Source organism: Pseudophryne corroboree, chromosome 5, assembly GCF_028390025.1.
Source record: "Pseudophryne corroboree isolate aPseCor3 chromosome 5, aPseCor3.hap2, whole genome shotgun sequence".
Classification (NCBI taxonomy): Eukaryota; Metazoa; Chordata; class Amphibia; order Anura; family Myobatrachidae; genus Pseudophryne; species Pseudophryne corroboree.
The window spans coordinates 400,121,601-400,140,143 of NC_086448.1; the positions used below are offsets into that span (position 1 = coordinate 400,121,601).

General features: G+C 43.8%; 1 protein-coding gene across 2 annotated transcripts in view; it reads right to left on the reverse strand.

The window, feature by feature from the left end:
• The window catches only part of MOCOS (molybdenum cofactor sulfurase), a 1,370,999-nt gene that overhangs the window by 73,753 nt on the left and 1,278,703 nt on the right, over positions 1-18,543 (reverse strand). The gene's annotated exons all lie outside the window — the stretch shown is intronic.

An 18,543-nucleotide genomic window follows, 5' to 3' on the forward strand; every position in this document is an offset into this window, starting at 1 on the left:
ATTTGTCAAAAAAATTAAAGGCCGACAATCTCAAAATGCATGTAAGGTTTAATTAAATGAACAAAGCCTTCCAGTCCTGCCATCTAAGATTTCTGTGATATGTATTAAATCAGCATTTAACTATGGAACTACTCATCAGTGACATCTAATATCTCATATATTATCTGTCATGCTATATTGGAGATTAACTAACTTTATAATCAACATTTGTCCAGAGGCGTAACTTGGGTAGGGCGAGCAGGGCACGTGCCCTGGGCACCATGACGGGCACAGCTAAGGGGGGCGCCCGCACCGCCGTCCAGGGCATTGCTCCCGCCCATGCACCCACAGGCACCACTGCATGACCGCCCGCAGCCATTGCCCGCAGCTGCCGCCACTGCCAGCCAGGCCCGGCGCTACCCGCTCAGCAAAGGGATGCAGTGCAGGTAGGCGCCGGGCAGGAGAGGCGCCTTCACTGCTCTGCATCTCTGCTGAAGCGCTGTCCTGTCCCCCCTGCTGCTGGCTGCTGCGTCTGCCCTGTCAAACTGACAGGCAGCCGCAGCAGCGCCGGCAGCATGACTCCTTCTCCTCTCTCCCCTGTGACAGTGAGAGGAGAGGAGTGTCAGTTTGCGGTCTGACAAAAGGGGGTGGAACTACACGGACCAAGGGAGCGGAGCTACACGGACCAAGGGGCGGAGCTACACAGATCAGGCTAGCAGACTGTGGAAGATCTGGCCAGCAAGATTGTGGTAAGGGGATGCAAAAAGAGTGTGAGAGAGAAAGTGTGTGTGTGTGTGTGTGTGTGTATGGATGTGTGTGTTTGTTTGTATTTAAAAAGGGGATGCTGTCTGCCGTAATGTGTAAAAAGGGAGACACTGTTTGCCGTAATGTGTAAAAAGTGGGACGCTGTCTGCCGTAATGTGTAAAAAGGGGACTCTGTCCGCCGTAATGTGTAAAAAGGGGCCGCTGGCTGCCGTAATGTGTAAAAAGGGGGACGCTGGCTGCCGTAATGTGTAAAAAGGGCATGCTGACCGCGCCCCTATATTTTTTGCATGCGCCTGCGGCGCGCACTGCCCCTATCTTACATGCAGGGGAGGGGGGCGATGCCCTCTCTTGCACACAGCGGTAAAATGTCTAGTTATGGCACTGTCTGTGTGCAGGGCCGTAACTAGCGCTGCACAGAGTGTTTGTGGCCAGAGAGTTCACATCCATAGGCGTGCACGGATCTCCTGCAGCTCGGGGGCCCAAGAGGCCATGTTAACCCCCCGGCCCTGCATGTAAAGTATGGGAGGGCGCAAATTTATATTTTGCAGGAGGGCGCCGAACACCCTAGCACCGGCCCTGCTGCCAGCGCACCTGTACGCCGCCGAGCAAGAACCGCTGTGGTGCTCGGCGGCGTTACTGCTGCTGCCGGGAGCGTGACCGCGATGCCAGTGTCACGCTCCCTTAACTTCCACCTGCCGCTGAGTGCTGAGGAGGGACAGCCTGCTGTTGCGGGGACGGAGCGACGGGCCTGCTGTTGCCGGCGGCACCCACAGACGATGGCGGAGGAGAGGCCACTGCCGGGTGTGAGGAGGACAGCGAAGAGGCAGAAGACGCTGCAGAGGTCCCGATGCGGCCGGTGATGGAGGCCCCTGGGGAGTCGGAGGAGGATGAAGGGGAAGAGGCCGAACTTCTGCCTGCCGCTGAGAGGTGAGAAGGGAGAAGGGGGGGGGGTAACACTAGACAGCGACACACAAAGAGACAACCCCCCCTCTCCCCCTCATCTATGCCTCTCTATGTTTATATTATTATAGTATACCCCTCTCCCGCATTCTATGCCTCTCTTTGTTTATAGTATACCCCCTTTCCCCTATGCCTAAGAGAGAAACTGTATTTATATCCGAGTGCCAGTACAATTGTGAGTGTGTGTGTGTATATATATATATATATATATAATATGTGAATTTTGTCTCATTCAGTGTGCTTTAATGTGCATTTCGGGTCATCCCGTGTGCTATAATGTGAATTTCGGGTCATCCTTTGTGCTACAATATGAATTTCGGCTCATCCTGTGTGCTATAATGTGAATTTCGGCTCATCCTGTGTGCTATCATGTGAATTTCGGCTCATTCAGTGTGCTTTAATGTGAATTTCGGGTCATCCTGTGTGCTATAATGTGAATTTCGGGTCATCCTGTGTGCTTTAATGTTAATTTCGGCTCATCCGGTGTGCTATCATGTTAATTTCGGCTCATTCAGTGTGCTTTAATGTGAATTTCGGGTCATCCTGTGTGCTATAATGTGAATTTCGACTCATCCTGTGTGCTATCATGTGAATTTCGGCTCATTCAGTGTGCTTTAATGTGAATTTCGGGTCATCCTGTGTGCTATAATGTGAATTTCGGGTCATCCTGTGTGCTATAATGTGAATTTCGGGTCATCCTGTGTGCTTTAATGTGAATTTTGGGTCATTCAGTGTGCTATAATGTGAATTTCGGGTCACCCTGTGTGCTATAATATGAATTTAGGCTCATCCTGTGTGCTATAATATGAATTTCGGCTCATTCAGTGTGCTTTAATGTTAATTTTCGGGTCATCCTGTGTGCTATCATGTTAATTTCGGCACATTCAGTGTGCTTTAATGTGAATTTCGGGTCATCCTGTGTGCTATAATGTGAATTTTGGGTCATCCTGTGTGCTATAATGTGAATTTTGGGTCATTCTGTGTTCTATAATGTGAATTTCGGCTCATTCAGTGTGCTTTAATGTGAATTTCGGGTCATTCTGTGTGCTATAATGTGAAAGGTCTAGTATTAAATAGTATAAGAATAGTATAAGGTCTAGTACTAGTATGAATGTTCCCAGTATGACATGAAACAGCTGGCGTGTCATGTTGGCACATCCTATTTTCAGTGTCCACGCCCCCCTCCTGGCCATTTTTTTCAGAGTGCGCCAGTGGCGTGCGCACATACTTTCCTTTTGTATTTCTTTTTTGGGAGGGGGGGGAGGGGGGGGGAAGGGCGCCATTATTGATCTTGCCCTGGGTTCCAAAAACCCTAGTTACGCCTCTGTTTGTTTCTTGGGAGTAAAGTTAATCTTTGGATTTCATGTATGTTGATATTCAAATAGATACTGTATTTACTGTATATATAATATACTGTATACACTGAATGGTCAAATTATTATGACTCGCGGGCAAGTAGCTATTCCACAGATAAATGCTGATGTAGGAGGTCTGAATCTGCATATGTATAGAAAGGTGAAGTTATGTAGAGACTAATGAAGTATATCACTCATGAAATAATGGGTAAATGGCATGATGTGATGACTTTGAACATGGAATGATTGTTGGCACTCACAGCAGCGGTGAAGCATTATCTAAACAGCTGCACTGGAGAATTGTTTCAGGGCAGCAATTGTTAAAGTGTACATAGAGTGGACAGTAGACAATAAACGGGGTCAGATTGCAAGGTCTGTGGTCAGAAACAGCTGCTGAATGCTCGGACAGAACTGCGAGTGGACAGACTTGTTCAGTCCCACAGATAAGTAACAAATGATGGATAATTTGAAACAGGTACCAATTTAGATGTAACATGCAGAATACAATTAGTAGAATTCATGCCTAAAATAATTCAAATCATACAGTATATAGGGCAAATCATAGCCCAACAAAGTGCTAACCCAGTGGTCATAAAAAGTGTAGCTTTGTGGTTTTAATGTTTACATTTATTTACCTTGTGATACACAGGCTAATGGATTAATTTATTGGGACAGATGCAGAGTTGAACATAAAACCATTGGAATAATGGGGGTCATTCCGAGTTGTTCGCTCGCAAGCTGCTTTTAGCAGCTTTGCACACGCTAAGCCGCCGCCTACTGGGAGTGAATCTTAGCATAGTAGATTTGCGAACGAAAGATTAGCAGAATTGCGAATAGACAGTTCTTAGCAGTTTCTGAGTAGCTCCAGACTTACTCGGCATCTGCGATCAGTTCAGTGCTTGTCGTTCCTGGTTTGACGTCACAAACACACCCAGCGTTCGCCCAGACACTCCTCCGTTTCTCCAGCCACTCCCGCGTTTTTCCCAGAAACTGTAGCGTTTTTTCACACACTCCCATAAAACGGCCAGTTTCTGCCCAGAAACACCCACTTCCTGTCAATCACATTACGATCACCAGAACGAAGAAAAAACCTCGTAATGCCGTGAGTAAAATTCCTAACTGCACAGCAAATTTACTTGGCGCAGTCGCACTGCGGACATTGCGTATGCGCATTAGCGACTATTCGCTCCGTTGTTACAAAAAAATAACGAGCGAACAACTCGGAATGACCCCCAATGTACCTTGCATGACTTTACACTGCATGTTAAACGCAGTCTGAGCATTTCTACACTTACAGTACAACTCACAGGTGGAATGAAGGTGTGAAGGGTCCTTTCATGTAGGCAAAACTCAAGAAGAGCATCATGCAAATGTTATTAAAAGTGACATTTAAATAAAAAAAATATATAATTCTGCTTTTGGGCCATCATTTTGGATCAGTCTCCTTGAGCTTACCTGTACTCTACTCCAGGGTGCACTACAAATCGTATACCTTCTACTTTGAGGACCTATATACAAAATTAGTTGGTATATATATAACCAATCCATGTGGTCCACACTCACATAATCAATTTTCATGCTGGGGTGCATTCAAGTGAAAAACAACCAACAGGTTACATTTCCGATATATCCATAGAAAGGGGAAGCACCAGACTTCTTAAAACGTAGATCAGGGATGGGGAACCTCGGGCCCGAGGGCCGTATAAGGCCCTCGAAGCCACTTGATCCGGCCCGGCCAGGCTCGCCTATACGAGAGGAGATGCCGAGCACCTGCTGAGATTTTACCACCAGCGGGCGCTCCGGCTCCTCAGCAGCAGCCAGACGCAGGAGCTCACTCCTGAGCTCCAGCTTCTGGCTCAGGCAGTGTACATGTGTGGCTGTGCAGCGCTATGGGAGAGACGTCATGACATCTCTCCCATAGTTCCGAGGAGAGGGAGGGCAGCGGTTCGGAAGCAGGAGCAGGGCTGGTGAGTATTGTGTTTTGTTTTTTTTCCTTTTAATGTGTGTATGTGTAAGCGGCGCTACTAGGGGGCATATTTAATGGGGCATAACTACAGGGGGCATATCTAATGGGGCATAACTACAGGGGGCATATTTAATGGAGCATAACAACTGACGGGGCATATCTAATGGGCCAAAACAACTGACAGTGGGCATATCTAATGGGCCAAAACAACTGACAGTGGGCATATCTAATGGGCCAAAACAACTGATAGTGGGCATATCTAATGGGTCATAACAACTGACTGGAGGCAAATCTAATCGGGCATAACAAGTGACTGGGGGCATAACTACTGACTGGGGCAGGCTAATTTTTAAGTTGATAATTTTTGTATGGCCCCCGAAGGATTTTATAAATATCCAAATGGCCCTTGGTAGAAAAAAGGTTCCTCACCCCTGACGTAGATCCTTTATTTCAAAGCATGTGATAAAAAAGATACATCAACGTTTCGGTCCTATCTGGGACCTTTGTCAATATACAAACACAGTACAATGAACATACATTTATACCCATAAAAGTTCCCACCCTCCAATCAAGTGGGAAACACCCATAAATGTTAAACAGTGTTAATACATCTAATTTTATCAATAGAAAGGAAGGAATTAACTAGTGATGAGCGGGTTCGGATCCTCGGGATCCAAACCCGCCCGAACTTCACCTTTTTTTCACGGGTCCGAGCAACTCGGATCCTCCCGCCTTGCTCGGTTAACCCGAGCGCGCCCGAACGTCGTCATCCCGTGGTCGGATTCTCGCGAGATTCGTATTCTGTATAAGGAGCCGCGCGTCGCCGCCATTTTTCACTTGTGCATTGGAGATGATCGTGAGAAGACGTGGCTGGCGTCCTCTCAGTTTCTATGTTCAGTGGGCTGCAAATTGTACTGCAAATATCTGTGCTCAGTGTGCTGCAAATATCTGTGCTCAGTGTGCTGCAAGTGCAAATATCTACGTTCTCTGCCTGAAAAACGCTCCATATCTGACTGTGCTCAGTGTGCTGCAAATATCTATGCTCAGTGTGCTAATTGCTTTATTGTGGGGACTGGGGACCAGCAGTATTATATAGTAGGAGGACAGTGCAGAGTTTTGCTGACCAGTGACCAGTGACCACCAGTATTATACGTTCTCTGCCTGAAAAACGCTCCATATCTGTGCTGCATTGTAGTATATAGTAGGAGGACAGTGCAGAATTTTGCTGACCACCAGTATAACTATATATATAGCAGTACGGTACAGTAGGCCACTGCTATACCTACCTCTGTGTCGTCAAGTATACTATCCATCCATACCTGTGGTGCATTTAAGTTTTGCACAGTTTGCTGACCACCAGTATATAATATATAGCAGTACGGTACAGTACGCCACTGCTTTACCTACCTCTGTGTCGTCAAGTATACTATCCATCCATACCTGTGGTGCATTTAAGTTTTGCACAGTTTGCTGACCACCAGTATATAATATATAGCAGTACGGTACAGTAGGCCACTGCTCTACCTACCTCTGTGTCGTCAAGTATACTATCCATCCATACCTGTGGTGCATTTAAGTTTTGCACAGTTTGCGGACCACCAGTATATACTACATAGCAGTACGGTACAGTAGGCCACTGCTCTACCTAGCTCTGTGTCGTCAAGTATACTATCCATCCATACCTGTGGTGCATTTCAGTTTTGAACAGTTTGCTGTCCACCAGTATATAATATATAGCAGTACGGTACAGTAGACCACTGCTCTACCTACCTCTGTGTCTTCAAGTATACTATCCATCCATACCTGTGGTGCATTTCAGTTTTGCACAGTTTGCTGACCACCAGTATATACTATATAGCAGTACGGTACAGTAGGCCACTGCTCTACCTACCTCTGTGTCGTCAAGTATACTATCCATCCATACCTATGGTGCATTTTAGTTTTGCACAGTTTGCTGTCCACCAGTGTATAATATATAGCAGTACGGTACAGTAGGCCACTGCTCTACCTACCTCTGTGTCGTCAAGTATACTATCCATCCATACCTGTGGTGCATTTCAGTTTTGCACAGTTTGCTGACCACCAGAAACATAGAATTTGTCATAGAATTTGTCGGCAGATAAGAACCACTTGGCCCATCTAGTCTGCCCCCTTTTTTTTTTATATATATTATTTTTATCTCTAACCTTATTTGATCCTTATTTCTTTGTAAGGATATCCTTATGTCTATCCCATGCATGTTTAAATTGCTCTACTGTCTTAGCCTCTACCACCTCTGATGGGAGGCTATTCCACTTGTCCACTACCCTTTCTGTGAAATAATTTTTTCGCAAATTTCCCCTGAACCTCCCCCCCTCCAGTCTCAGTACATATCCTCGTGTCCTATTGCTTCTATTCATTTGGAGAATGTTTCCCTACTGGACTTTGTTAAAACCCTTGATATATTTGAAAGTTTCTATCATGTCCCCCCTTTCCCTTCTCTGCTCCAAACTATATATATTGAGATTTCTTAGTCTTTCTGGGTATGTTTTGTGATGTAGGCCATGCACCATTTTAGTTGCCCTCCTTGTACCAGTATATACTATATAGCAGTACGGTACAGTACGCCACTGCTTTACATACCTCTGTGTCGTCAAGTTTACTATCCATCCATACCTGTGGTGCATTTCAGTTTTGCACAGTTTGCTGTCCACCAGTATATAATATATAGCAGTAAGGTACAGTAGGCCACTGCTCTACCTAACTCTGTGTCGTCAAGTATACTATCCATCCATACCTGTGGTGCATTTCAGTTGTGCGCAGTATATATAGTAGTAGGCCATTGCTATTGATATATTACTGGCATATAATTCCTCACATTAAAAAATGGAGAACAAAAATGTGGAGGGTAAAATAGGGAAAGATCAAGATCCACTTCCACCTCGTGCTGAAGCTGCTGCCACTAGTCATGGCCGAGACGATGAAATGCCATCAACGTCGTCTGCCAAGGCCGATGCCCAATGTCATAGTAGAGAGCATGTAAAAGCCAAAAAAATAAAGCTCAGTAAAATTACCCAAAAATCTAAATCAAAATAATCTGAGGAGAAGAGTAAACTTGCCAATGTGCCAATTACGACACGGAGTGGCAAGGAACGGCTGAGGCCCTGGCCTATGTTCAAGGCTAGTGGTTCAGCTTCACCTGAGGATGGAAGCACTCATCCTCCTGCTAGAAAACTTAAGAGTTAAGATGGCAAAAGCACAGCAAAGAACTGTGCGTTCTTCTAAATTTACAAATCCCCAAGGAGATTCCAATTGTGTCAGTTGCGATGCCTGACCTTCCCAACACTGGACGGGAAGAGGTTGCGCCTTCCACCGTTTGCACGCCCCCTGCAAGTGCTGGAAGGAGCACCCGCAGTCCAGTTCCTGATAGTCAAATTGAAGATGTCACTGTTGAAGTACACCAGGATGAAGATATGGGTGTTGCTGGCGCTGGGGAGGAAATTGACAAGGAGGATTCTGATGGTGAGGTGGTTTATTTAAGTCAGGCATCCGGGGAGACACCTGTTGTACGTGGGACGAATATGGCCATTGACATGCCTGGTCAAAATACAAAAAAAAAATCACCTCTTCGGTGTGGAATTATTTCAACAGAAATGCGGACAACTGGTGTCAAGCCATGTGTTACCTTTGTCAAGCAGTAATAAGTAGGGGTAAGGACGTTAACCACCTAGGAACATCCTCACTTATACGTCACCTGGACCGCATTCATCAGAAGTCAGTGACAAGTTCAAAAACTTTCGATGACAGCGGAAGCAGTCCACTGACCACTAAATCCCTTCCTCTTGTAACCAAGCTCCTGCAAACCACACCACCAACTCCCTCAGTGTCAATTTCCTCCTTACACAAAAAGCCAATAATCCTGCAGGCCATGTCACTGTCAAGTCTGACGAGTCCTCTCCTGCCTGGGATTCCTCCGATGCATCCTTGAGTGTAACGCCTACTGCTGCTGGCGCTGCTGTTGTTGCTGCTGGGAGTCGATCGTCATCCAAGAGGGGAAGTCGGAAGACCACTTGTACTACTTCCAGTAAGCAATTGACTGTCCAACAGTCCTTTGCGAGGAAGATGAAATATCTCAGAAGTCATCCTGCTGCAAAGCGGATAACTCAGGCCTTGGCAGCCTGGATGGTGAGAAACGTGGTTCCGGTATCCACCGTTAATTCACAGGGAACTAGAGACTTGATTGAGGTACTGTGTCCCCGGTACCAAATACCATCTAGGTTCCATTTCTATAGGCAGGCGATACCGAAAATGTACACAGACGTCAGAAAAGAGTCACCAGTGTCCTAAAAAATGCAGTTGTACCCAATGTCCACTTAACCACGGACGTGTGGACAAGTGGAGCAGGGCAGACTCAGGACTATATGACTGTGACAGCCCACTGGGTAGATGTATTGCCTCCCGCAGCAAGAACAGCAGCGGCGGCACCAGTAGCATCTCGCAAACGCCAACTCGTTCCTAGGCAGGCACACAGCTGACAACCTCTTACGGAAACTGAGGAACATCATCGCAGAATAGCTTACCCCAGTTGGACTCTCCTGGGGATTTGTGACATCGGACAACGCCACCAATATTGTGCGTGCATTACATCTGGGCAAATTCCAGCACGTCCCATGTTTTGCACATACATTGAATTTGGTGGTGCAGAATTATTTAAAAAACGACAGGGGCGTGCAAGAGATATTGTCGGTGGCCCGAAGAATTGCGGGCCACTTTCAGCATTCAGCCACCGCGTGCCGAAGACTGGAGCACCATCAAACATTCCTGAACCTGCCCTGCCATCATCTGAAGCAAGAGGTGGTAACGAGGTGGAATTCAACCCTCTATATGCTGCAGAGGATGGAGGAGCAGCAAAAGGCCATTCAAGCCTATACATCTACCCACGATATAGGCAAAGGAGGGGGAATGCACCTGACTCAAGCGCAGTGGAGAATGATTTCAATGTTGTGCAAGGTTCTGCAACCCTTTGAACTGAAGTCAGTTCAGACACTGCCAGCCTGAGTCAGGTCATTCCCCTCATCAGGCTTTTGCAGAAGAAGCTGGAGACATTGAAGGAGGAGCTAAAACAGAGCGATTCCGCTAGGCATGCGGGACTTGTGGATGGAGCCCTTAATTCGCTTAACCAGGATTCACGGGTGGTCAATCTGTTGAAATCAAAGCACTACATTTTGGCCACCGTGCTCGATCCTAGATTTGAAAACCTACGTTGGATCTCTCTTTCCGGCAGACACAAGTCTGCAGAGGTTCAAAGACCTGCTGGTGAGAAAATTGACAAGTCAAGCGGAATGTGACCCGTCAACAGCTCCTCCTTCACATTCTCCCACAACTGGGGCTGAGAGGAAAAGGCTAAGAATTCTAAGCCCACCCGCTGGCGGTGATGCAGGGCAGTCTGGAGCGAGTGCTGACATCTGGTCCGGACTGAAGGACCTGCCAACGATTACTGACATGTCGTCTACTGTCACTGCATGTGATTCTGTCACCATTGAAAGAATGGTGGAGAATTACATGAGTGACCGCATCCAAGTAGGCACGTCAGACAGTCCGTACGTATACTGGCAGGAAAAAGAGGCAATTTGGAGGCCCTTGTACAAACTGGCTTTATTTTACCTAAGTTGCCCCCCCTCCAGTGTGTACTCCGAAAGAGTGTTTAGTGCAGCCGCTCACCTTGTCAGCAATCGGCGTACAAGGTTACTTCCAGAAAATGTGGAGAAGATGATGTTCATCAAAATGAATTATAATCAATTCCTCCGTGGAGACATTCACCAGCAATTGCCTCCAGAAAGTACACAGGGACCTGAGATGGTGGATTCCAGTGGGGACGAATTAATAATCTGTGAGGAGGGGGATGTACACAGTGAAAGGGGTGAGGAATCAGACGATGAGGAGGAGGTGGACATCTTGCCTCTGTAGAGCCAGTTTGTGCAAGGAGAGATTGATTGCTTCTTTTTTGGTGGGGGCCCAAACCAACCAGTCATTTCAGTCACAGTCGTGTGGCAGACCCTGTCGCTGAAATGATGGGTTTGTAAAAGTTTGCATGTCTTGTTTATACAACATAAGGGTGGGTGGGAGGGCCCAAGGACAATTCCATCTTGCACCTCTTTTTTCTTTCATTTTTCTTTGCATCATGTGCTGATTGGGGACTATTTTTAAAATCTGCCATCCTGTCGGACACTGCAGTGCCACTCCTAGATGGGCCAGGTGTTTGTGTCGGCCACTTGTGTCGCTTAGCTTAGCCATCCAGTAACCTCGGTGCAAATTTTAGGACTAAAAATAATATTGTGAGGTGTTCAGAATAGACTGAAAATGAGTGTAAATTATGGTTATTGATTATTATTGATTATAGTTATATGGTTATTGTAATGATCGAATGCCCACTACAAAGATGGCGGCCGCTAATAAAGAACAATAACTATGATATATAATTTGCCCTTTTGTATTATATCAGACCACCCAATGATCCTAATGACGATATTACAGGTTAGGGTGACTTTGCAGAGAATAAAGTGGGCATTCGATCATTACATGTAACCAGTCAGCTAATCCATCTATAATATTTACTAATCACTTGGAGATAGACTAAAACCGAAGGGAAACATTGGATATACTACATCCTATCCACCTGCCAGGTCTTTGTTACAATAAGACACGGATTGTCATCACGTGACGCGGCTATCCGGTGACGCGTATTGCGTCACGGGCCCAGCGGGTAACCATGGTGAAGATGCGCATCATGACAGGTCCTTGTTGTGAAGTGTCACGGAACACGATCACGTGACGCGGTTGTCAGGTGACGCGCACTGTGACGCGGGCCTGACGTTGAGTGACGGGGATTAGACGCAGGTGGCGTGTATATGCCGGGGATTGTTGTTTGTCAGTAGATGACTCTGTGACCGGAAGTTGATATGTAACCATGGAGACAGGACGGAACGTCACAGATTAAACTTTGGCGCTAAATATGCAAAATGTTCTAATAAAGATGGCCTATATAATTTGTCAGTCTGGATGTCCATTATAATGGACTGTAGTGGATTGGCTTATAGGATTCCCACCCACTTATACCCATGCTATTTAAGGAATATTAGATCTTTAACCTCTCATTCAGCTGACAATACAGGAGAGGCTGCACATCAGTGGTATGTTACATGTCTTCATACTTATGTTAGGATTGTTCAATTTCTGTGGCAATTTTACAGTAAATTGTGTTGTATTGGTTGATAGGATTTCCTACCCACTTATACCTATGTTATTTAAGGAATATTAGATCTTTAACCTCTTATTCAGCTGATAATATAGAAGAGGCTGCACATCAGTGGTATGTTACATGTCTTCATACTTATGTTAGGATTGTTTAATTTCTGTGGTAATTCCATTTGAAATGGTGATAAGTGCGATTGGATTGATATTATTGTATATCTGTATTTTTATAGTCACATACACTGTCAAATCTTGATAAAGACGCCGGTGAGCGTCGAAACGCGTTGATTCAGTGCCTATTTGATGTTTTTAACCTGGCATACACATGAGGGAAAACTTATGACATATTGATACCCGGGCCATATTTGTCAGCTGGTTCCATCTCAAATTTTCTTCCATGGTATGGCTGGTCGTTTATGTGTATTTTATTCTTAAATAAAGGGGTTACGCTTTGCCCTAATTGGCTCCCTTTTAATTTTTTATTCACGTACATGAGTGATACTCATTCTGAGTGCATTGGTTAAAGAAGAAAGTCCACATCTCTAAAGAAACCTTTATGTGTTTTCTACTTCGCTTATACAAGTAAGCATACATGTACGAATTCCCTGTTCCGTTGGCATGACATCACTTTGGGTGATCCTATAAGAAGGTGGACGTTGGAACTCTTTCTGGGATTTTTCACCATCACTTATTCTTCACCCTCACACAGTGGGAAGAACTATTTCATATAGACAATATTACACTATATTGTGATTTATGTCTTTTTGTTCCATGTGAAACCAATATCTTGGCAAGAACTATACAATCAAGGGGACATTTGGAGCACAGAAAGTGAGGTTGTACTTTTTCTATTACATATCGTTTTATAGGTTGGTGACCTATTTCTGTACTGCCCATTGCTGCTCCATCTTGCAGCGCCACGAGAGGTTTTCCTTTCCAATTTCTTACTGTTGCACATTTATCAATATCCGCAATTTAATTGCAGATATTCAGTGCTATTAACGCTGAAATGCGCACTGCGATATACCATTCTATTGCAGGAATGTATTACAATTCGGATGCCGGGACAGAGATTGCGTTACAGTCCTGGCCCGGCGAATCCCTTCCGCCTCTGTAACACGTGTATATCGTATTTGCGATATACAGTCTGATACTGCGCCTGCCCCATTGTTAGAACAGCGGCCATGTGCAGCTTCAGATGGAGAGGAGAGACAGCATTTCCCGGAGCTGCCTAGACTTAAACTAGAGGCTGGATGCTGCTGGTGCCTGTGGAGTGTGAACGATGAATCGTAATAAAAACAAAAAGTAATAAATACATCATTAACTTGTGAATTGTGGCACAGATAACTGCTGCCTTAGTAAACAAACTCATAGCAGTTTGATTGATGTTGGTGTCAGTGCCTGTGTAAACACACACACAGTGGCGGAAGTCTGGGAGGCAATGGAGTTGGATGCCGCCGGGCTCCAGCAGTGAACGGGGCACCTTCTCCATTGCCTCTGGTGACAGTACGGCTGCCTGGCTCTGGCTCCCACCTCCCGCATGACACCCCGGCTGCCAGGCTCCCGTCCCCTGACAAATGCGGCTGCCCGGCTTCGGTTCCCGCATGGTGAAAACACACCTTGCCGGCTCCCGCCCCCCTGACAGCACGCAGCTGCCCCGGCTCCGGCTTCCGCCTGATGACAGCATGGCTGGCTGGCTCCCACCCCTCAGAAGGTGCAGCTGCCCAGCTCCGGCTCCTGCATGCAGACACCCTGGCCGTCCCGCAACTTGCAAGAAGAGGGAACTGATGGAGGAAAGGTGTCAGGCTGGAGACAGTGTGTGTTGTGTGTTTGTGTGTGTGTGTGTGTGTGTGTGTGTGTATATATATATATATCAATGTGACTGTGTGTGTGTGTATTTGTATATACTGTATGTGTGTGTGTGTGTATATATGTGGCTGTGAGTATGTAGATACGTGGCTCTTTGTCTGTATATATGTGGATACGTGTTTATAAGCGGTATAATGTGTGAGTGTTCAAATAGCTCCCTAAAGTACACAGCCTGATCGCAAAATCAAAGTCAGGAGCCTGGATAACGCGGCTCAGAAGCCGAGTCATTATTAGGTGAGGTTCCAAAAATTTTTTACAGTTCAAGTGTAATAAATTGGCAAGATCACATTTCCCTTTACAATTAAGGGAAATGCAATTTGATTTCTAAAAAAAAAATGTGATACAGAGGACTTGGAGGAGTTTTTTGAGAATTCTCCTACAATTAGCCTTTAGTACATTTAGGTGAAACTAAAATAATGTAAAGAGGGTGTGTGAACTTTGTGTGATCATTTTAGTAAAAATAATTTTGGTAAATATGCCCCTTAGTGAGCAACGTGAATATGCCCCTTAGTGAGCAACGTGACCTCCTCTCAATTATTATTAATTAGGCATTTAACAGTACACTGTATATGATTAAGATAACAGAAAGAAGTGATAACACACCAGAATCTGTGCAACATTTTAGCATAGGTACAAATAGGCCAGCATTACTATATTTAGAAAGGAGTGATTACTACCTCAAAATATTGCTGATTTCCCTGTAGTTATTTGTTTCATGCAGTTACAGGTTTAATCACCTCACCACATAGCAATCTATCACTGATGGTCATACACAGTAATAATGAATGCTTAAGGGAAATAGCTTGTTTTTTGCAAAGAGTTGTTTAAATATATGAATGTTAAATTAAAAAGGTGAATTAATGGAAATTCTACAGTACAATCAGGATAATTGAAATACTGGGTATAACGAAATAAAATGTAGAATTGCAATTTATCTAATTTGTAAAGCTTACATTGTTTGGAATAAATCTAGTGTTTCATTCACAATGTTCTGTTGAAAGTGATAACTGTAATATAATGAATCAATTAAGGCGTAAAAGATCGCACAGACCTGCAATATACTTAATTTTTTATGTATAATTGTCCTTTCCCCGTTTAGAGAATGATTTGTCTAAAGAAATATATGACAATGTATCTATGGGGAGGTGCTCCTGGAATAAAAATTGAACATTGAGGCAAACAGAAAAAAGTATTCCTTTGATAGGGCACACTAGGATTAATACAATTTGAATTTACTAAAAGTCATTAACCCATTGGGATAATGACCACTAATGTTAAAATATAACTTTTATTGAATATCATTAATAGCTAGCGAAATATGTGAAGTGAAAAAATATGTGATTGTGAAAAAATAATAAAGTGATATTAAAAAGCTAAACCACTGAGTATGTATGCTTGATTTGTTTTTCTTATAAGGATAAATTCCTAACTGCTGACACAGTGTATTGTCACTAAATAACACTTATAAGGAGATAGTGTGTTGTGAATTGTTAAACTTGACAATAGTCCAAATGTAATCCAAAAAATGTTACTGTACTTCAATTCATTATAAGCAGCTTCCTATTAGTGGTGTGCGCATCACCATTTATTAGCCGCTTCTATTCTATATTCCAGACAGTAACCATCAAGCTTCAACCTAATGAAACTAGTGGATTGTCTTCACATTGCACTTCTCCGCTATTGGTAATTGTTTCATGAATTGACAAACTACTGTAAACGAATTGACGAGACACTGAATCCAGTGGCTGTAAAACGCTTCTATATGCTAGAAAACGCTATGAATATGCAGTGATTCTATTGCTTAATTCCAATACACATGCAACTCATATAAATTCATGGGCTGTATGTGTTTCATATCCGTTGCTGTGCATACTTAATTGAAGGTGGGCCACTGCCAATATATCAGACAGCCGTACGTGTGTAATGATTGGTCCTTATCATGAAATATTCACAGAACCAAATATGTATAGGATATTGGTTTTAACTCATGTCCCAATATCCCATTGCCGACAGCCTTATGTATCACTTAATTTCTATTGTTGCTAATTTCATGTCTTGTAAACTAAATTAGAACAAACCTAAATCACTTTTATTAGTCTACAGCTATATTTGCAACTGTGAGCTTGAACTAATGTAGCAACTCAAATGTGACTCGATATTGCCGCTAACAGCGGTTAGAGATTAGCTTTTCAATAATTATTGAGTTAATCCTCAAATGTGTCCATAACAAACAGCCTTATGTAATGACCTATCATTAATGGTTCATTGTTTAGAATATCTTAATTCAGGTAGGTCAGAACTGCTATTGTTAATCACATTAGAGTGCATGTGTAATAAATAGCTGAAATGAAACACATGCTGCATCGGACGTGTAAACAATGCTTTAAATACACATGTGATTCATATACCCTGAGCTGTATCACTGAAGCGTCTTTAAAGTCGTTCTGTATGCAACAAATTACAATTAGATGAATGAGTTCATCTGATACGGAGCCGTGTGTTACACTACCTGCGGCTGGGAGTAGTAACTAATGTGGACTCTCCTGTTGCGGCTAGATATATCAGCTCATACGAAGCAGTATGTTACACTGCCTGCGGCTAGGAGTGGTAACTAATGTGGACTCTCCTGTTGCGGCTAGATATTTCAGCTCGTTGATGTTACTATTGTGACACACATCTTCCGCTGTCTAACATCTCATCTATTCCTACGTACACATACAGAAAAATCGTTAATTATTGTAGCAGCATATACATAACATCAAGCATATGTTCAATAATTATAGGGCTTTCACACCCATTATCAGTGAGTTTAGCTAAATAAAAACGGACACGCTTCCACGTGTACCGCTTAGCCTAACGATCATTTCGCTTATGCAGCTTAATCATAGGAACCCGAATGTCGGGCAGACGGAAGCTATATGCACCTGTCTCGTTAGCAATTGGTTATAATTATTGATTGACGTTTTCTCCTACCAATTGACTTCGTTCATACATTACCAAAATGAGTCTCCTAATTGGAGTATACATTCAGCAGATATGAGTTCTTATAAATACACACGTCCTTGACAATTTACTACATCATCTCTTCTTTTAAAAGGACGTGTGTATTTATAAGAACTCATATCTGCTGAATGTATACTCCAATTAGGAGACTCATTTTGGTAATGTATGAACGAAGTCAATTGGTAGGAGAAAACGTCAATCAATAATTATAACCAATTGCTAACGAGACAGGTGCATATAGCTTCCGTCTGCCCGACATTCGGGTTCCTATGATTAAGCTGCATAAGCGAAATGATCGTTAGGCTAAGCGGTACACGTGGAAGCGTGTCCGTTTTTATTTAGCTAAACTCACTGATAATGGGTGTGAAAGCCCTATAATTATTGAACATATGCTTGATGTTATGTATATGCTGCTACAATAATTAACGATTTTTCTGTATGTGTACGTAGGAATAGATGAGATGTTAGACAGCGGAAGATGTGTGTCACAATAGTAACATCAACGAGCTGAAATATCTAGCCGCTAACAGGAGAGCCCACATTAGTTACCACTCCTAGCCGCAGGCAGTGTAACATACTGCTTCGTATGAGCTGATATATCTAGCCGCAACAGGAGAGTCCACATTAGTTACCACTCCTAGCCGCAGGCAGTGTAACATACTGCTTCGTATGAGCTGAAATATCTAGCCGCAACAGGAGAGTCCACATTAGTTACCACTCCTAGCCGCAGGCAGTTTAACATACTGCTTCGTATGAGCTGATATATCTAGCCGCAACAGGAGAGTCCACATTAGTTACCACTCCTAGCCGCAGGCAGTGTAACATACTGCTTCGTATGAGCTGATATATCTAGCCGCAACAGGAGAGTCCACATTAGTTACCACTCCTAGCCGCAGGCAGTGTAACATACTGCTTCGTATGAGCTGATATATCTAGCCGCAACAGGAGAGTCCACATTAGTTACTACTCCCAGCCGCAGGTAGTGTAACACACGGCTCCGTATCAGATGAACTCATTCATTTAATTGTAATTTGTTGCATACAGAACGACTTTAAAGACGCTTCAGTGATACAGCTCAGGGTATATGAATCACATGTGTATTTAAAGCATTGTTTACACGTCCGATGCAGCATGTGTTTCATTTCAGCTATTTATTACACATGCACTCTAATGTGATTAACAATAGCAGTTCTGACCTACCTGAATTAAGATATTCTAAACAATGAACCATTAATGATAGGTCATTACATAAGGCTGTTTGTTATGGACACATTTGAGGATTAACTCAATAATTATTGAAAAGCTAATCTCTAACCGCTGTTAGCGGCAATATCGAGTCACATTTGAGTTGCTACATTAGTTCAAGCTCACAGTTGCAAATATAGCTGTAGACTATTAAAAGTGATTTAGGTTTGT